Raw genomic sequence first — 20,201 nt, 5'->3', positions numbered from 1 at the left:
TTTCATGACCATCAACAGTTCATAAAGCTTTTAACAGAAATTATAACGTGAACTGATGAATGAATAATAACCCAAAGAGCATGACATGAATATCATTAAAGATTGCATCGTTACCATTGAATCAGTGAGAGTTTGATTTATTCTATACAAAGAAAGGACATAAAATTCATTCTCATCAGTGGAGCTTTAACAATAAATGTCATGATCCAAGTGGCAGTGCTACTGATAATCTTATTAAAAAACACTTAAACACATATTTTCTAGACTAATTGATGAATTTAACTATGTTACATTTGCAGAAAATAAGGGAATTCACGACGTAGGTTGTGGGTGCTTCAAAATTAAAAGTACAATATAATTTATTCACTCATTTATCCTTGCTCTTACGTCTCCAATTTGATGACACAATTCCAATGGAGGAATATAGGACAGTAGCTCCGCAATAATTGGCTTATTTTGATATTTATCTTAATCAAAACAATCAATCCGCCAGTGTCATATTCTTTGCTACAAACACAAAAAGAATTTCTCAACCTGTTGTCGTGCCACTTCCACAAAAAGCAATCATGTCATTTGTCATGCAGTGGGAGAAACTGTGCATATCTTCTCCATGTAAAACCCAATTAATGTTACCCATTAAATATATATTTCCATTTCATCAAATGGCCTGACACAAATTGTTGACCACGTGTCTTCAGTACAATCCCTTCAAATGCCTTCAAATTCATCATGTTCACGCAACTCATCTTCTGATGCTTTGAACTTACTTCAGTTCATTTAATAAACCATGAACTTATGTTGAGTACTGGATATTAAGTTGACATCAATTGCCTGTTCGAGGTTCTATCCTCTAGTGTTCAAACTCACACTTGTCGACCATACTCCAATGATTTTGACAAGCAATCTTCAAATCATATGTATGTACAAAGATCAATCACATAGTGAAGATCCGATATCCCATTTTGCTATCAGCTAAATAGGCTCGAATGTTTCTGTTGCTACCAACCGCATCTCCTCCAACTTTTAGAATGCATTGTTGCATCGGTGAAACATTCCCGACAAAACTGATGATTACACTTGATTACGATTGAGGTATGGTGTGGGACACTCAGATCATTAAGGTTTCTCTGTCGACATATAGCTCCAAACACCCACACATCTCTACGACGAGAACAAAATTTTCTCATCGTGTCCTTCAATCAGTGTGCTCTTGTTTGTATACTATAATATTTAACTGTCAATTTTTGGGCAAGAGTAAACATTGTTCCACTTCCACCCTATGTAAAAAAAGTCAGATAATGATTTCCTAAAGTCAATTCGATTTGCATTTTTTTAATCTACAGAGGGGAAACTATTTTTTATCATTAAATAGCAAAGATGATCAATGTATTAGATTGAACGTCTGCGAACACCTTCCAATAAATATATGCATATTCTGCTCCATAAGATGAGGAACCTACACTCAGCATACCCGATGCACTCTCACCAATTCTCACTGTAAATGATGCATAGCCTCCCTCTTTATGTATTTAACTCATCTCACTATAATCAAGACAAGTATACCAGCTTTCATATGTGTTTGCGTGAATTTGTTGCCAAGTGTATTTTTCAAAAGTCAGTTGCTATTTTGTGTTATCAGGATTCAAAAAAGATTTGGCAGATTTGTCAAGGCGACTTTGGACGCATCTTTTCATTTAATCTTCTCTGGTTGAAAAAGTAAAAATAAAAGTATAGCTACACTGATCATTTGTCAGAGAGACTGTACACCAACAACAGGAGATTAGGATCCAAGCTGAGTGAATATCCCTTGTATACTGTGCCCTGTCACTTTAATATCCAGCAGGCAAAATTAAAATTTCCTGGAGTAGTGAAGTGCACAATGTATGTGGGAGTTTGTGTAACCTGGCATGTGCAGAAGCTGATTCAGGTTGGTGTGCTAGCAAGGTGAAGGAGGAAGGGAAACAGGAGACCTCATTCTAGATTTAGTATAAGCTTTGCAGAGTGACGGGGCAGTGAGATGTTGGGACACAATTGAGCCTGGAGCTATTGCAAAAAATCTGGATGTGTTAAATATAAGTTGTGGCAGAGGTAGCTGAGAAGTGAGAGGGTAATAGGATGCTTTGTGAGTCAGGAAATGTGGATGGTTTAGTCTGTCGGCCATTCGGGAAGTGGCGGAGAGCTAATGGTTAGTTTTTTTTGTTTCAGTTTCGGGGCTGGGGTGCAGGTAATGTTGTCTGGGTGATCAGGTACAAGTGTGCGGGGAATCCCGGTGGGAACAGTAGGTGCAATATGATCTGACAGCTGCAAGTATATTCCCAGAGTTTGTAGAGGACAGCAGATTTGTTGGGGGATGTCGAGTTTGTGAAGTTCGCTGAGGAATCGGTCCTGCATTGGTCATGGGATCAGGTTCAGCGATATCTGTTGGGGTCTCTATTATTTCCAAGCCTGTGTGCTGATCAATCTGGAACAACGCAGTCTGGCGTATTTTTCAATAGTGCCAATGGCACGAACTCTAACATGGACCACAGACAGTTTTTCAGCGGGTTTCAAATTCCAGGTAATGTCTCAAGAAGAGTAACATTGTCAGGCATTGCACAGCTTTTACCGAAATGTTTCTGTATTGTCTCCCATGTCAGTTTGATTCATCGCGCGACCATCCACAGGAGTTGTGAGATATCTGTTTGCTGGGTAATGTAGGCCAGCCAATAACCCTTGATAAAAGGTTTTGCCCTTTCAAGAATCTGACTGCCATTTACAAAAAGGGATAAGTATGAAATGCAAAGGTAATGTTAGTTGCCTGGGAAGGAAGATAGAGATTATGGAGTGATCGTCGCTTCAGGGTCCGGAGGATGTAAAGTAGGGCCCAGTCCTGGAGGGGACTAACAAGGTACTGGAGAAGTGTAGTTGAGTGATATGTGAGCTCAGTACGTTGCCTGTTGAGTAGTTACTCAGACGTTAGACTGTATGTTTAATAAACTCACTTTTGCTGAGTAACTTTCCTATTTAACTTCATGAGAACCTTCTGATGTTTCCAATTTAAATCGAAATGATTGCAAACAAATTACCCAGGAAAAACTGAACTTCCGGGCAGCTCATTAGATGTGGGCTATGATTGAGACTCGACAGGGGCCCCATCCATACAAAAACTCTCTGGCAAAAGGAAAAATCATCCATCACTGTACCATAATTTGCAGATGACGCTAAGATGAGTGGCAGAGAAGTGTGCCGAGGATTGTGAAACTTTGCAAAGGAACGTAGACCCATTGAGTGAGTGAGTAAAGGTCTGGCAGACGGATTACAATAAATGTGAATTCATACAATTTGATAGGAGTAACACTAAAAAACGATTATTACTTGTATTGTAAAACGTTGCAGCATGCTGATTTACAAAGGGACCTGGATATCCTGGTGCCTGAATCACAGAATGTTGGTCTGCAGGTACAACAAGTAATTCGGAATGCAAATGGAACTTTGAACTTCATTGCTAAAGGGACAAGGTTTAAAAGCAGAAAGGCAACGTTACAGCTGTACAAGGTGCTGGTGAGGTCACACCTGGAGTACTGTGTGCATATTTGGTCTCGTTACCTGTGAAAGGATGCACTGGCACTGGTAGGTTTGCAGAGGAAGTTTATGAGGTTGATTCCTGAGTTGAGGGGGTTGGCTTATGAGGAGAGACTAACTACATTGGGATTATATTCATTAGAATTCAGAAGAACGAAGGGAATCTTATCGAATTATGAAGGGAATCGATAAGATAGAAGTCGAGAGGATGTTTCCATGGCAGGTGAAGCTCAGAGAAGGAGGCATAGCCTCAAGATTAGAGGGAGCAGATTTAGGACTGAATTGAGAAGGAACTTCTTCACCCATAGGATTATTAATCTATGGAATTCCTTGTCTAGGGAAGTAGTTGACACTATTTCAGTAAATGTTTTAAAGCTAAGGTAGATTTTTTTCAAAAAAATTAAATGAATTAAGGGATACGGTGAGAGCGTGTGTGTGTGGATCTGAGTCCATGAAAAGGTTAGGCACCATCTGTTGGAATGGCAGGGCAGGCTCAAAGAGCCAGGCAACCTAATCCTAGTTCTTATGTTGCTAGGTACTGAGCGGGGATGCGACCCACTCCTCCACTCCTCTATTGAATGATTGAAGGGCTAATGCTTCTGTAAATAAAATGCATTGAGAGACGATGTGATTCCATTTTTTACCCAACAGTTCCAAAAATCTCCCAACACTCAGCTGACACTGCAATCCTGTGTGAGGCAATTTTCCAGTGACCGATGAGTCAATGCCCACGTTCACAGACTGTCAGTGTGACCGTCTCTGAATTCATTATCAAAACACAGACGTGGACTTCACCATTACCTAACCTAACAGTGGGAACACAGTGTTACAGATTTATAGACATGGATTGCCCTGAACCAGACACTTCATCCAATTTTATCTTAACGACTACATATCCTAAATAAATTTAGTCCCATTTACCAGCAGTTGGTCCATGTCCCTCCTGTACACTCACATATCTTTTAAACTGTGTAATCGTACCAGCATCCACGACTTGCTCTGACAGTTCATTCTATGCATCCATGAAAAGCTGTCCCTTAGTTGTCCATTTTAAACCTATGTGCTGTCACCTTAAGCTAATATCCTCTACCTTTGGATTCCTCCACACTGGGGTAAAGACCTTGGCTATTCATGTTATCCATGCTCTTTATGATTTTGTAAACTTCTATAAGGTAACCTCTTAGACTCCAATGCCAAATTGAAGAAAGGTCTAGCCTATTTATTTATATCATTTCTGTATGGTTTTAAATTTCATGATACCTTCCCAAAAGCAGGGAGACCAGAATTAAATACAGTATCACAAAAGTCAACTTTCCGATGTCCTGTGCGGCTGCAACACCAAATCCTAGCTCCTACATTCCGTACGGAAACGAGGGAAATTATGGTTGAGAAGAAATACATGGCATAACAATTTAATTCATATTTCTGAGTCTGTCTTCATAAATGCAGACACAGATCATTTCCAAGACATGTTAAGGGCTCAAGAGTCTAACGACAGGGAGGAATTGAAACAAATTGGTATGAAGAAAACCATAAAGGTGGGATAAAAACAAGTGGAGTTAAAGACTCATCTGAGGCCATGCAAGGAAGTGGCCCTCGAAATACTGGAGGCATTGCTGGCCATCTTCAAAATTCCTGCGCACTCTGAAGCCGTTCCTCCAAATTGTGGAGAAGCAAAAGAAATTCCACTACTCGAAAAGAAGAGAGAGAAAATTCGACAGTTACAGACCGGTTACCCTGACATCAGCAGAATATACTCTGATCACTTCCCCCAGACACTGCAAATGCAGGAAGTCTGGAACAAAGGTAGATAATGTTGAAAGGACTCAGCAGATCTGGAAGAATCTGTGGAGAAAGAAACAGAGCTAACTTCGCAGGAATAATTGCCTGCAGCTAAGAAAGAGTTTGTCAGGGTACAGCCGATGTTCATTCTCGGGACAAGCAAAGCCAGATGTCACTGGATAAAGGAAATATAGGAGGTGACAGGAGATAGACAGAAGACAGTCGAGACTAGCTGAAGAATATAATTAGTAAAGTGAAATAAGACTGGCACCACACATTGAGGAAAATAATATTGCTCACATATACCCATATGTATTAAAGGAGTAGAACGGTCTTGTACAAGGCAGGTGTGAACATATGTTAGCTGATAACTTCGGTGGTTAATATCAAGGTGGTATAACAAAATTGTATTTAGGAACACACGTCTTATATCTGCACTTTGTCTGGAATGTATTTTTTGCAGAAGTCTGAAATTCACTGCCTGAAACAGAAGTAAAGCACTGGACCATCATATTTTTTAAAAGGATTTTTATATCATTGCAGAAAAGACAATAGAATGAAAATTGTAAAATCTGAATATGATGTGGCTATGAAACAACGAATGGCTTCTTTCCACGTGGTTAATGTTGATGATTGTATGTCTCCAGGACCTCTTCATGAAGAATCTAGATCCATAAACTTGTTGTTGCTCCAGACGGTTGGTCACATATTAAGTAACCATCATATGAACGCAAAGATTTATATTCTTTGGTGCAAGCATTCCATCATGCTGTATAATTCATATAAGTATGGTTATAAAATTCACGCATTTCCTGTGCAAATGTGGCTCTAGAAAACCAAAATTGATTTGTACATATTGATATAGAAAATCTGTTCACTGTCAGATCTATCCTTGCCAATGCCAAAGGCTAAATGTAGTTTCAGGCTTTGTTTGGGTCACCATCCACGGCATCCACACCTGGTGGTACCTTTCCATATGGCACACAAGTAAATACACACAGGAGAAAATTCAAGAATAGCTTCCCCACCCCCGCCCCGCTGTTATCAGACTCTTGAAAGGATCTCTGAAATATGAATGTTGAACTGTCACTCTGCATCCTTTCTGTCACTGTTACATTGCATTTTGCACTCTGTTCTATTCCCATGATGCTCTTTGTATGGTACTGTCTGCTTGTGTAGCTCGCAAAATAACACTTTTCACTGTGTCTTGGTACACGAAACAACAATTAATCAGATAAATTCAAATCAAAATAAAGCTTCATATTATATGGTAATTTTTCTATGGAAATGGACATCCCAAAACTTCTTTATAGTGTTAGCGAGTTTTGAGAATATTTGTAGGTGAGGTTGACGTTGTGGATGTAAGTTTGCTCACTGAGCTGGAAGTTTCGTTTTCTGACGCTTCATCACTATACTAGGTAACATCATCAGTGAGCCTCTGGTGAATCTTTAGAAAGGGTCTTTCCAACTTCTGCAAGTTAACTCTACTTCAGACGATTCTAGTGAACAATAAAACTCCAGGCTGACTTATATAACTTCCCAAACTGGTATTGCCTACAGGCTTATGCCGAGTTGTTACTTTTCCTCTGAACCAAGATGCGCAGTTTTGGTGGGCTGAATGGCCTACTCGTGCACTGTGCTTTTCCTTGTTCCATATGGTATATAAGTTAGCTTGATCTTACTTAAGGATGAAAGATTTGCACAACATGGAGGGCCAAAGGGCCTGTACTGTGCCGTAGTGTCGATGTTTTATGTTCTATAGAGATCAGACACCCTTTATTTCGTCAAACCAAGAATCCATCACTATGCCTAGTTACTCCTGCCTCCATCACAAAAATACCACATAGTTCCCATGACTGGACATACTCACGTTAACTTGTTAATTTGCAGTAACATGGCTTGTGATTAGTGCCTCCAATACAAATATACAGAAAGCTGTTCAATTCCACCAGATTAGTTTGTGCATTTATTCTACTCGTTGTTAATGTTGGCTATCAGTGCTTAAGGATTATGATTGTCTGCCCAGGCAATTATGTGCCACTGATCAAGTATTCTGTCGATCCATGCTTGGCTGATGAGCCCAGTTCTAGGCCTGTGTCTTCACACATTTGACAATTGTTTCCATGGGGTTTTTGTTTGGGGGAGGGTAGAGCACTGTTTGTCCTTCGCCTTGTGATTGCTTGCATTTCTTCCTCAGATTCCTTTCCTGTACTTACTATTCCTCCAGATAGATGCCTTATTGATGTCATTATTTTAACATGGTAATTCTGTTGCACATTAACAGACACATGGTTATTGATAGAAGGTATTTCCAGTTTCAGTGGGAAGAAAACCTTAACTTCAACCCGTGATATCACATGAATATCTTCCACCTGAATCACAATTGAGGACTGATGTTGGACTACTTTTTATTTTGTTCTTTCCCTTCTGACGTTACCATAACATGCCCCCTTACGAGGATTTGAGGATTCCTCGTGGCACATATCCTACTACTATTTCATATTTTCTCAAGTTAAATTCAGTCTAGCTCGGACACCATTTGAACGTTTGATTTTGGTAAATCTACACACATTGACAACACCATGTGTTTCCTCACTGTCGCTGGTCTTTACTTCTGCACTATACAGTAAATTTCCACTCTTCCACGTTGGCATTTCCTCCATCTTCATCTTGTAAAGATCCAATGTATTGATTTTTCAAAAAATCCTTTCGTATTTGTTGACTGCATCGCTCTCAGTGAAACTTCATGTTGGGACTGGAGTGCTTGCACTAAGATGACCTCCTTCGCTTGCCATGTCGTCATTTACGTCCAATCCCTGCATGCTTGAGCTGCTGTTTGCCTTCATTGTCTAGAATCTTGACTATTTCTATTCAGATCCCGTTTTACTGTCCATAAATGAAATATATCCTTAAAATCCGTGGCCCCTTCTTTTACATCAAATCTCACTCACTGTCATGCTGTAGTTGTCGATGTGCACAGACACCTAGCAAAGAAATGCCTTGATTCATTTCAAAACGCATGTGTATCATGCTAGTCTCATTTCTCACTGTCTTTCACACTTTTTACACTTAGATATCTATGATAATCTAATACTGGACTTTTTCATATATCCAAATGTGGTGTCCATTCCTTCAGTTCGCATGCCCCCAGGCTTTGGAAATAATTCCATTATTTTCGACATTACACATATCAGTGCCAATTTTTACCAAAACAAAACCGTGAACTGAGGTTGAGCTACTCAAATACTACAATACAGGTCTGAATGTCAATTTTGACAATGCAGATTTACTAAGAAGTTTTGTTGAACAGATATGTGTGTCGAAGACACTACATTCATGCTGCATGCGTCTTTCATATTTGTTTTCTCTCTGTGAGTTGGTTTTTGGATTTTATACAGCCTTTTTTTCAGTTTCAAGTGGTCAATTAGTTCAGTTGGTTGCAAGCCTGTTTTTTGATCTGGAGTGAGGCCATTTCCTTCACTGGCTGAGATTATCATGAATTGCATGTCTTCTCCACCTGGTGTGAGGCATGATAACCCTCATGGTAAACTCATCAGCAATCGCCCCTCTCTCGAAAGTGGAAGTAGCCCCATGGCAAATTTCTCTTTCCCATTATACTTTCAGAAGGGCAGATTATGTCCCCACAGAATATGATTTGTGCCTTCAGATTATAGAGTTTTTAACACCTCCGTGTCCTTAATGGCCAGATTGATATGGTCATGCCATACTACAGAGCAACTTAAACATTGGAGAAGGAGAGAGTGATGATTCATATTGGCTTAACCTTATATTCACTACGCCTCAGGTGAGGGAGAGGGTGGTCATACAAGCTTTTTATTGTAACTTCTGACAGGATAGGAACTGAGTATATACTCTTGGCATCACTTTGGACTACAGGCATCCACCCAGCCAACTGACCTAACCCATGCCATCTCTGATCTTGTAGTGCAACCGGATGATGAATCTTTCAACGCCTCAAAGTGATATAGACAGTTTCTCCTGCTTTCCTCGGGGGAGTTATTCAATGGAAATAAATGTCGTCTTATCCAATGAATCCCCAGTCCTTTACATGTGAAATGCTTAAAATGACGAAATTCACACCTTCACTTGCTCGTATCCTCATGTTTCACCGCAGTCTTCGCAGCGTAGAGCTGAAATTTGTGCAGAGTTTTTGCCCTTAGATTTTATATCAGTGCCCATAAAAGTGTTGCTAATTTAATTGTCAAAGGTGCTTTTTTCTATCAAACCTGAGCTGCTGATTCCATTTGACTGCAAAGCAACTTTGCACAGATTAACTTGGAATAAAGCATTTGAAGCATTTCCGTTACATTTTACAAATACGCTTTTATATTCTTCCATGACAACGATGAACACTTTCCTCAATCAATATAATTCTAATCCAGTCATGAGATTCCATCCATGTATGTGGCTTTCGAGGTCAGGTTTTAAATGAAGTGCGAACAATATTACGCAGTGTTCCTAAACAACTGTCGAACATTGAATAAGATCACGACCCATAGTTGTGTGAGGTTCCCTCGCTAATTCAAAGCATTATGCCTGAACTCGTTGTGTCATTAAAAATGAACTTACTGCCTCATGGATTTTGAGTCCTTCATCTATCAAGTTCAAACAGTATGCTCACTGCCAAATGGACTTTTGAATCTGTCATCTATAATATTTATCGACTTCGTCATTGTATAAATTCAATGACTTAGACTTTACTGCTTCATACAATTTATTCTGACTTGCTGATAAAACTGAGGGAAAGTAAAAGCGTTTCCTTATATTAGTTTGAAAAGTATATAGTTGCAGTGAACCATTCGTTTTAATGCATATGTCAATATACAATTGCGATAATCGACTGCATTTTGCATAGCTGTATGTCTTTCGTGTGTGTGTTTTTTTTTGATCCACTCGTGGATGTGGACGACTCTGGCTAGCATTTATTGCCTGCACCAGGTCGCCCTTGAAAGTATGTTGGTGAGATGCCGTCTTCAACTGTTGCCATCCATGTGCTATGGGTACACGCACTATGCCGTTGGAGGGGGCATCCCTGGACTTTGACCTAGTACACTGAAGGAAATGCAATAGACTTCCAAGTCAGGATGGAGAATGGCTCGGAGGAGAACTTGCAGCTGGTGGTGTCCATGTGAATCTGCCCTCCTTTGTCTTCCAAGTGGGAGGTGTCGTTTGGTTGGAAAATACTGTCTGAGAATGTTTGCTGCATTTCTGCAATGCATCTTGTCGATAGTAATGGAGCTACTACTGAGCATCAGTACAGGAGGAAGTGGATAATTGTGGATAAAGTACAAATGAAACGGCGTGGTGTCTGATAGATAAAGAAAGGGATAGGGAGGCAGAGTGTGACATACAGCGAATTCCAGCCCTGGCCTCGTTTAATTTATAAATTATTCACTTGTACCTCGATGCTATGGACAATGCAAAGTAAAGCAAACAAAAACTTCCTTCACATTGCTTGTAGAGATTAAATTTAAAAAGTCAGTGATCCTTACAATTGATTTGAATTTTAGAAACGCCTGGTGTGCAAGTGATTTTCAGACTTATTTATTTTATGCAATAAATTGTACGTTATCAGGATAATTATTGTATTCTACTAAATTTCCTTCGATGAATTGAGTATTAAATAATCCTATCCCACATGTTCAATGGAAATACTGGATTTCCAGTTTAAGGAGGTGAGGAGTCAGTGTTGATATGAGTACCAATATTCTTTCAGAGCAATGTAAATTTCTTAAAAACGATGAACCAAAGATTTGAAGGTGCTTTATTATTGCCTATATATCTGATATACACGATTATTAACCCCTCAGTGAATGATAGTTTAGATAGCGAGAACAGAGAGAAAGTGGGGACTGCAGATGCTGGAGATCAGCGTCAAGAGTGTAGTGCTGGAAAAGCACAGCAGGTCAGGCACCATCCAAGCAGCAGGGAAATCGATGTTTTGAAAAAAGCCCTTCATTCAGAATGAGGTTTGTGGGCCGGAGGAGGCTGAGATAAAACTGTGAGTTGGGTGGGGCTGGGACAAGGTTGCTGGGAATGTGATGGTTAGAGGTGGATGGGGAGGTAATAGGTCGGAGAAGAGGGTGGAATGAAAAGTTGGGAAGGAGTATGGAGATGTCAACAGAGTGGTGCCGGGTTTGAGGCTTGGGAGTGAATATGGTGCGGGAAGGGGAAATGAGGAAACTGTTGAAATTCACAATGATCCCATTGGTTGCAGGGTCCCAAGGCGGAAGATGAGATATTCTTCCTCCATACGTCATGTGGTTAGGGTTTGGCGATGGAAGAGGCCAAAGACATGCTTGCCCTTGATAGCGTGGGATGGGGAGTTAAAGTGTTCGACCACAGAGCGGTGGATTGGTTGGTCCCAGAGATGTTGCCTGAAACGATTCACAAGTTGGCATTCTGTCTGTCAGATGTGGATAATGCAGATGACATGTGGAAGTACAGGTAAATTTCTGTCGGATCTGGAAGGATCCTTTGGTGCTTGGATGGAAGTGATGGCAGAGGTGTAGACGCAGGTTTTGCACTTCTTGTGGGGGCAGCGGAAGGTACCGTGAGTGGGGTGTGGGCTGGTGGCAATGTGGATCTGACAAGGGAGTCGTGTAGGGAATGTTCTCTCCAAAACACAGAGAGGGGTGCGAGTGAAATTAAACGCTAGTGGTGTCGTCTGTTGGAGGTGGTAGAGGATGATTTGATGCATCCTGAGGTTGGTGTGGTGGAAGGTGGGGACCATGGTGGTTCTGTGTTTGTTGTGACTGGAGTTGATGGGGTTCAAGGGCGGAGTTGCGGAAAGTGGAAGAGATGCGCTAGCAGTCATTGTTGACCACGTGGGAGGGGAAATTGCAGTCTTTGAAGACGACACTGTCTGGGATTTTCTATGGTGGAATTGTACTCATGGGAGCAGATGCGGTGAAAGCAGAAGTGGGAATAAGGAATGGCATTTTTACAGGAGGCAGGATGGGAGGAAGTGTCGTCGTGCTTGCTGTGGATGTCGGAGTGTTTGTAGTTAGTCGGTCGCCAGAGATGCAAATGGAGAGGTTCAGAAAGGGTGAAAGGAGTCCGAGATGGTCCAGTTAAATTTGTGGTCGGGGAGGAGATGTTTGCGAATTTCATGAACTGTTCAACCTCCTTGTGGGAGCACAAGTTGGTGCTGATACCCTCATCGATATAGCAGAAGAAAAGGCGTAGAATAGTGCCAATGTAGCTGCAGAAGACAGACTGTTCGATGTATCCGATGAAGAGATAGGCATAGCTGGGGCCCATTAGGGTGCCCCTTTGGTTTGGAGAATTTGGAGGGTTTGGAGGAGAAATGTTTGAGCGTAAGGACCAGTTCAGCAAGGTGAATAAGAGTGTCAGTGGGAGGGTCCTGGTTGAGCCAGCGTGAGAGGAAGGAACAGAGGGCTTGGAGGCCATCATCGAGGTGGATAGATGTATACAGGAGAACAGGACATCAAAAGTACTTACGCATAGACAACTTCACTTTGCCATCTCTTCGTCCAAGTTACTTACTTTAACCATGGCTTTACATTCAATTAATAATCAAGGCTCCAGTCGAACAGCAACATTTGCAGCAGCTAGAAAGCTGAAATTAATGGACGAAATGAAATCTCCAAAATGTCAATCAATCATTTCACTTTCGTGGAAAGTAACAAAAATAATGTTTTAAGTCACTTGTCCAACAAATTAATGTTTCTATTTAACGTCAGTGTCATTACGATTACTCATCCAATGGAACTAAAGTTTTATTTTAAACGTGATTGCTGTCCATAATGCACCAAATACGGATATTCCAACTGATTTCTTTTTCAGCGCTAGAACTGCTGAGTTAAAGGCTGTATCTAACGCAATATTGTCTCTGATTTACATGTAAATGCTGATATAATTCGAGCTCAATTTTCTTTTAAATTGTCAATCAGTTAATTTTTAGCCCTCTTTAAATGCATTTTTTTAAAATCAAGGTCAAGATTCGCTAATACAAAGCCACAACTATGTTTAGCACCAGAGAAACGTGTTGGGCACTTAAAGGAATTGTAGCATTTATATTTATTTTTATGTCCACTGTTTGTCCACCTGAACAATAAAATTTATTTCAGTGGTACTGTTTATTCCGTTCATAACTGAGACATGGAGATTGTGGAGATTGTCATAAATTTTCTAATTTTTGATTTAGAATTGAAAGTTAATATGAAGAATTGAACATTTTTTTTCTAAAGAGAGGAGAGAAAAAAGAGAGATATTTGCAGTTGGGGAATTGTTTTGCAGAGATAATGCAAATTACGTTACAGATTGGTTCATTGAGCTGAAATGGTTCTCTGCAGACGTTTAATTGCCTTAGTAGGTGACAACATCATTGCGTCAAACCAGCTCAGCAAACGTATCTATGACCTTGTCAACAAGCCGAGCAACAATTCTTTTGAAAAATTACAATGCAGTTTACTTACTAGTCTAAGAATGCTGTCGACGGCTTGTAACATATGTTATTATGCTCAACGACTGTGGGCTAGTTGCTTTCTGAATTCATCAATGAAGGGAGACTCATTCTGGCCTGTAAACCACAGTAGATATTGGAAACGAAAGAAGAGGAGCAAGAAGAAACTTGGCTCACACTGGATTTCGGGCAGGTTGCAGCTTGGCTTTCGATGATTTTGGCTTTGTTCATTTTGTGGGATGCGGGCGTATCTGGCTGGCCAGCATTTACTGCCCATTCCAAGTTGCCATGGCAATGTGATGGTCAGCTGCTTTTTTGAAATTCTGCTGTTCACCTGCTGTGGATTTACTCATAATGCCATTAGGGAAGGAATTCAGGATTTCACCCTTCAGCTGTGAACGAATGGCTAATATATTTTGCAAGTTAAAAATCAGTGGTTCCAAATAAATCTGTTGGATTATAACCTGGTGTTGTGTGATTTTTAATTTTGTCCACCCCAGTCCAACACCAGCACCTCCACAATATATTTCCAAGCCAGGATGGTCAGCGTCTTGGAGGAGAACGTAAAGGTGGTGTTGTTTCCATAAATCTGCTGCCCTTTTCCTTCTGGATGGGAGTGGCCTTGCTGGCTGAGGATCTTTTGTGAATTTCTGCAGTGAGTCTTATAGACAGTACAGATTCCACTAATGAAGGTTGCTGGTGGAGAGAATGGACGCTTGTGGATGCAATGTCAATCAAGCAGGCTGCTTCATCCTGGATTGTTCGTGGGTATTGTTAGGGCTGCACTCACCCAGGCAATTTGTCAGCATTCCATCACCTTCGTGACATGTGCTTTGTAGATGGTGGTCAGACATTAAGAAATCAGGAGGTGAGTTAATCACCGCAGTAGTCCTAGCCTCTGCCCTCCTGTTGTAGCTACGGCGTTTATGTGGTGAGCCCAGTTGAGTTTCTGATCAATATTAACACCCAGGATGTTGATTGTGAGGAATGCAGTTTTAGTAATGCCAAAGAATGTCAAGAGGAGTTGGTTAAATTATTTCTTATTGATGACATATCCTGGCATTTATTTGGCAACGAATGCTACTTGCTACTTGTCAACACAAGCCTGGATATTGTCCTCATCTTGTTACATTTGACACAGGCAGTTTCAGTCCCTGAGGAGTTGCGAATGGTGTCAAACATTCTGCAATCTTGGTGACCAATCCAACTTATGATTTTATTATGATCGAGGAACATCTTTGATGAAACAATTAGAGATGGTTAGTTCGGAGACACGACCCTGCGGAACTCTTGCAGAGATATCCTGGAGCTGAGATGACTAACCTCCAACAAGCATGACTATCGTCCTAAGTGTCAGCAATGTATCTTCATGAATTCTTCAGTTACCAACTTGTTGAAGATTTAGAGAAAAGAATCTTAAATCAAAGAAATGCTAAGTATTCAGAGCTCTACACATGCTGTTTACATTATCAGTGACTTTGGAGCTCAAGCAAGATAACACAGTCCTACATGTCTGCACCAATGATTTAATGACGTACTCGTATTTTTCATTAAAATCGTTTTTCATACGGCAAATTACTGATAATTTGTTTTAGATTTATCCACCTGTCCGTTGGTGGTTGAATAGCGTGATGTAATGAATGAAGATTTAGTTAAGACCATAGATATCAATCTGCTCTGCTGTTCGTCTGTGCTCTGCTAAAGTTACATTATTAAGAGTTTTTTTGAAAATTAAATATTGGAGTTATATACTTGATAATAAATTGGTAAAATCTAAATGAAGTCTATAACGTCTGGCAACGGTCAATTGATTGATTTTGAGGGTTTCTTAGTCTCTTCGTTTCAAGCTGATCTGAATCGAATGATCCTGAGACGGATTTTAATTTGTTTGTCATCGTTGTGTTATTCCAAGGTGCTTTTACTTCGTGTGATTTTGAATCAAAGATCTTTGCAAAATGCAATACTCGAAGTTCATGAGATGTTTTGTTTGCATTCACACGGCTGAACACATTACATGAGAATAAATTCATCGAGTAAATGTTTGTTAAGTGAATTAGTTCAATGAGGTATAACTAATATCATTTGGGTCACCCATACGTGGCTGCCATCAAGAAAAAGGAATGACTGACATATAAATAGAGGCTTTTTAATGACTTTGTGTTCTCACAATTGAGGTGCAATCATTTTGTTGAGAAAACATTGCACCGTCGAAATGAACTACCCTACAATTTACCAAATTGAACGAATTTACTATCCTATCCTTGCAGCTACTTCTGTTCCTGGTAAGATAATGATACATAGCAGGAAATTTGGAGATCAGAGTGTTGTTCTTTCCCCATTATGTGGCATAATTTATGTATAGTGTGATAGCCCATTCTTAAATTTTGTTTGGTTTGTTGATGCAATGACCTGTAAACAATCTTTATCATAAAGTTGCAGCTATAACCTCCTTTGATGATCAAAGACTCCTCTGACGGAATGTTATCAATTGACACCTATTGATTTATGCCTTGTGCTGTTAACCATTCGGTTCGATATGCAGTGATTTAATAATGTCTTTATGGTTGATCTTGTTGTTGTTACAGAAATATCGCTCCTTGTTTTAATTCGATTTAAGTTGAGATTGAGGGATGTATTGAATAGAATTCCATAGTTGACAATTCTTATTTGCTCTGCGGAATCTATTTAGATTTTCTATTCTATTTTTCTTGTCAGGCGAATTTTTCAGCTGCCATCAAGGACAATGCTTAATTCAACATTTACAAGAAAACTAATGCCCGACTTTCATTGTTATTGCTTAAAACTTCTATTAAATTACTTTATTGACAGACATCTTGAGCTCTTCTCAATCCTGATAGATGATTAGTATTTGATGGACGATTAAACGCTGGGATAATATTTTTTCGGCTTCCATCAGTGACTAGATGTACTTCCGAAATGGAATTTAATGTTTCATTACTTCTACCTCATAATATTGTAAAATCGAAATAGTTAGCATTGCGTCAGAAGAACGAAGAACACATATTTAGTTTCCATGGGTCATTTCTGAGCAGGGACATTTTGAAAAGTAATGATTTCATTTGCAGATGCCATTTCAATATCGCTATTTTGTGCAAGACTGAGTACTTTAGATGTACTATATATAAAATATTTCAGACCTAACAACGTAGACTTTTAAGTACTTTTAAGAAAAAGGTAATTATAGTAATAGACATTTATGCTACCTGCTTCTATCCTCATTCACTGATGGCACTGCTCACTCAAAGCATTCAAATATTATATTATAAACACGTATAAGCATTCCAGCGACTTACCAACTGAATTCATAAAAAGAGTTATGCCAATATTTGAAATTAATCACTTTCTTCCCTATTTTGTAGTTAACTTTCTGGCGATTGTGATCCTATTTCGACGCAAGTGTGGTCTTTCAAACTGCGTCAGCCTCTATCTGATGGCAATGGCAGCAGCGGATTTAATGGTAGTTACAATTCACGTTATCATGCACCGCATTAATATTATGTATCTCTCAATTAATTTCATGTTTTTGACTGCAGTGTGTAAGGTGCATCTTGTGGCATATATTGTTGCTGTGGACTGTTCCGTCTGGTTTACTGTCTTCTTCACTTTTGATCGCTTTGTCGCTATTTGTTGTCACAAATTACAACCAAAATATTGCACTGAGAAAACTGCCGCTGTGGTTATAACCACCGTGTTTGTTGTGAGCTGCCTAAGGACCATTCCCTTTTACTACATGAACCAACCAGCTTTGATTATTGACCAGACGCCATGGTATTGTACTCTGACGGCCGATTATTTCACCTCACCTTTCTGGAAAGTGTTCGAGTGGATTGACAGTATTACAACGCCACTGTTACCAATGTTTATAATTCTGGTACTCAATGCATTAACTATCCGACATATTTTATTAGCAAATGAAGTGCGCAAGAGTCTTCAGCTCAGGAGTGGAAATGACAGTGATATAGAGATCAAGAATCGGAGAAAATCAATGATTTTGCTTTTTGCTATTTCATTAAATTTCATTCTTTTATGGATGACAAATGTTGTCCATTCCTTAATGTGGCCAATACAAAATTTGTTTTATACAGACAAATATAACAGTAATCCCATATATGTTCTCCAACAAGTTGGATTCATGTTATTATTTCTTAGCTCTTGTACAAATACTTGTATCTATGGACTGACACAGAAGAGATTTAGACAGGAGCTGATGAATGGGATCATGTTTCTGCTGAGACTGAATGGGAAATTATGTCAATAGTTCACGCTAACCTGCATAGAAACATAGATTCACACCAGTGCAGAAACACATCGAGTCCTTACTGACCCTCCAAAGAACATTCCTCCCCTGCCCACCTTATCCTTGTAGTGCTGCTTTTTCCATGGCCAATCCACCTAGCCAGCACATTCCATTTAGTGTGCCCAATCCCACCTAACTTTCACATTTGTGGACTGTGGGACGAAATCGAATCACCCGGAGAATATCCGCCCAGACACAGGAGAATGCGTAAACTCAACATAGGCAGTTGGCAGATCGTGGAATCAATCCCGGCTTCCCAACGCCGTGAGGCAGCAATGCTAACCACTGAGTCTCGCATCTGGAAGCATAGTGGCTGTAAGAAACTTGCGTACTAATATTCATGCATCCACTTGTTGAGGGAGGAGGGGTGAGAAGAATTAATTATCTTGAATGACCTTTTCCGTGACTATTAATGTTTCTTAAGGTTTAAAAACAGATTGTAATGTAAACAGATCAATGAACTTTGACAGAAAGAGCATAAAACGTACGTCATTAAAGATTATATTGTTACTACTGCATCAGTGGGAGCTTGAAGTATTCCATACAAAATGCGGACCTCAAATTTATCATCCACGGTGGAGCTCAAACAATTTGTGCTCCAACCCACAGTGCAACTGACAATTTCAACAAACACATGAACACATACTTTCTGGAAGAAACTGATCAATGTAATGATGATCAATTTGCAGAAATGAAGGAAACTCACAAAGTAAGCTGTACATCCTTCAGAAGTAAAGGTCAAATGTATTTTTTTCAACCATTTATCTTTGCATTTTGGTCTACAATTCTGTGACACAGTTCCAGTGGAGGCATACAATGGTAGCTCCACGATAATTAACTTATTCTGATATTTGTCTTCATCAAAGCACTCAACTCTCCAGTGTCATATTCTTTGCCATACAAACAAAGACAGTCCCATCCTGCTATCGTGCCTCATGCTATCTTACTTTGCACAATGGGCAATCATGACATTTGTCATGCCGTGGGTGAAGCTCTACATATCTTCCCCTACTAAAACGCAATTTAGGCTACCTAACACATAAACGTTTCATGCTTCTCCAATAAATTTGCACGAAATATTGACCATATGTACAATGGCCTTCACGGAGTTCTTTCAAAAGCCTTCAAATTCACCTTGTTCACGAAATTCATATCCTGATGAATTACTTCATTTCATCTAATAAACCATCAACTTAGGTTCAGTACTATACGTGAAGTTGACATCAATTGCCTATTCGAGCTTCTATTCTCTAATTTTGAAAGTTACATTTGCCCAACAATACTTCATTGATTCTGATATGCAATCATCAAATCCTCTGTATTTCCAAAAGTCTATTCCATTGGGAGGATTCTATTCACCATCTTGCCGTCAGCTACATTGGCTCGAACCTTGCTGTTGTTAATGAATATAAATTCTCCAACTTGTGGAAAGCCTTATCACATCTGTGAAACATTTCCAACAAAACTGATGATCACACTTACAACCATATGATTTAGATACATTGTGGGACACTGGGATCATGAAAGCTGCTCTGCTGAGTGATAGCTCCAAAGGTCCACAGATCTCTGCGACGGGATTTCAATAGTTTTCAGTGACGTGTCAACCCGATTGCCTCACTTGCATTTTTTGGGCAAGAGTAAATATTATTCCACATCGATCTAATTCCACATCCATATCGTTCCACATCAACGTAGGGAATTAGAGATGGAGCTGGATGAATTGCGGATCATCCAGGAGGCTGAGAGAGAAATTGAGAGAGTGCGCAAGGAGGAGGTCACTCCTCAGGCACAAGATAAGGACAGTTGGGTTACTGTCAGGGCAGGAAAGGGAACCAACAGATAAAGCAGGGATTCCCTGTGGACTTTGTCTCAGCAATAGGTATACCATTTTGGATACTTCTGGTTGGGACGACCTACCAGGGGAAAGCAATAGTTGTCAGGTCTCTCGTGCTGAGCCTGAAATTGCGGCTCAGAAGGGAAGGGGGGAGAATGCATAAGTGGTAGGGTACTCAATACTTAGGTGATTGTCCGGTCAGGAGCGGGACTCCAAGAAGGCATGATGCCTCCCCGATGCCAGGATTTGGGATGTTG

Source organism: Hemiscyllium ocellatum, chromosome 35, assembly GCF_020745735.1.
Source record: "Hemiscyllium ocellatum isolate sHemOce1 chromosome 35, sHemOce1.pat.X.cur, whole genome shotgun sequence".
NCBI lineage: Eukaryota > Metazoa > Chordata > Chondrichthyes > Orectolobiformes > Hemiscylliidae > Hemiscyllium > Hemiscyllium ocellatum.
Note: the sequence above shows the minus strand (reverse complement) of the source record.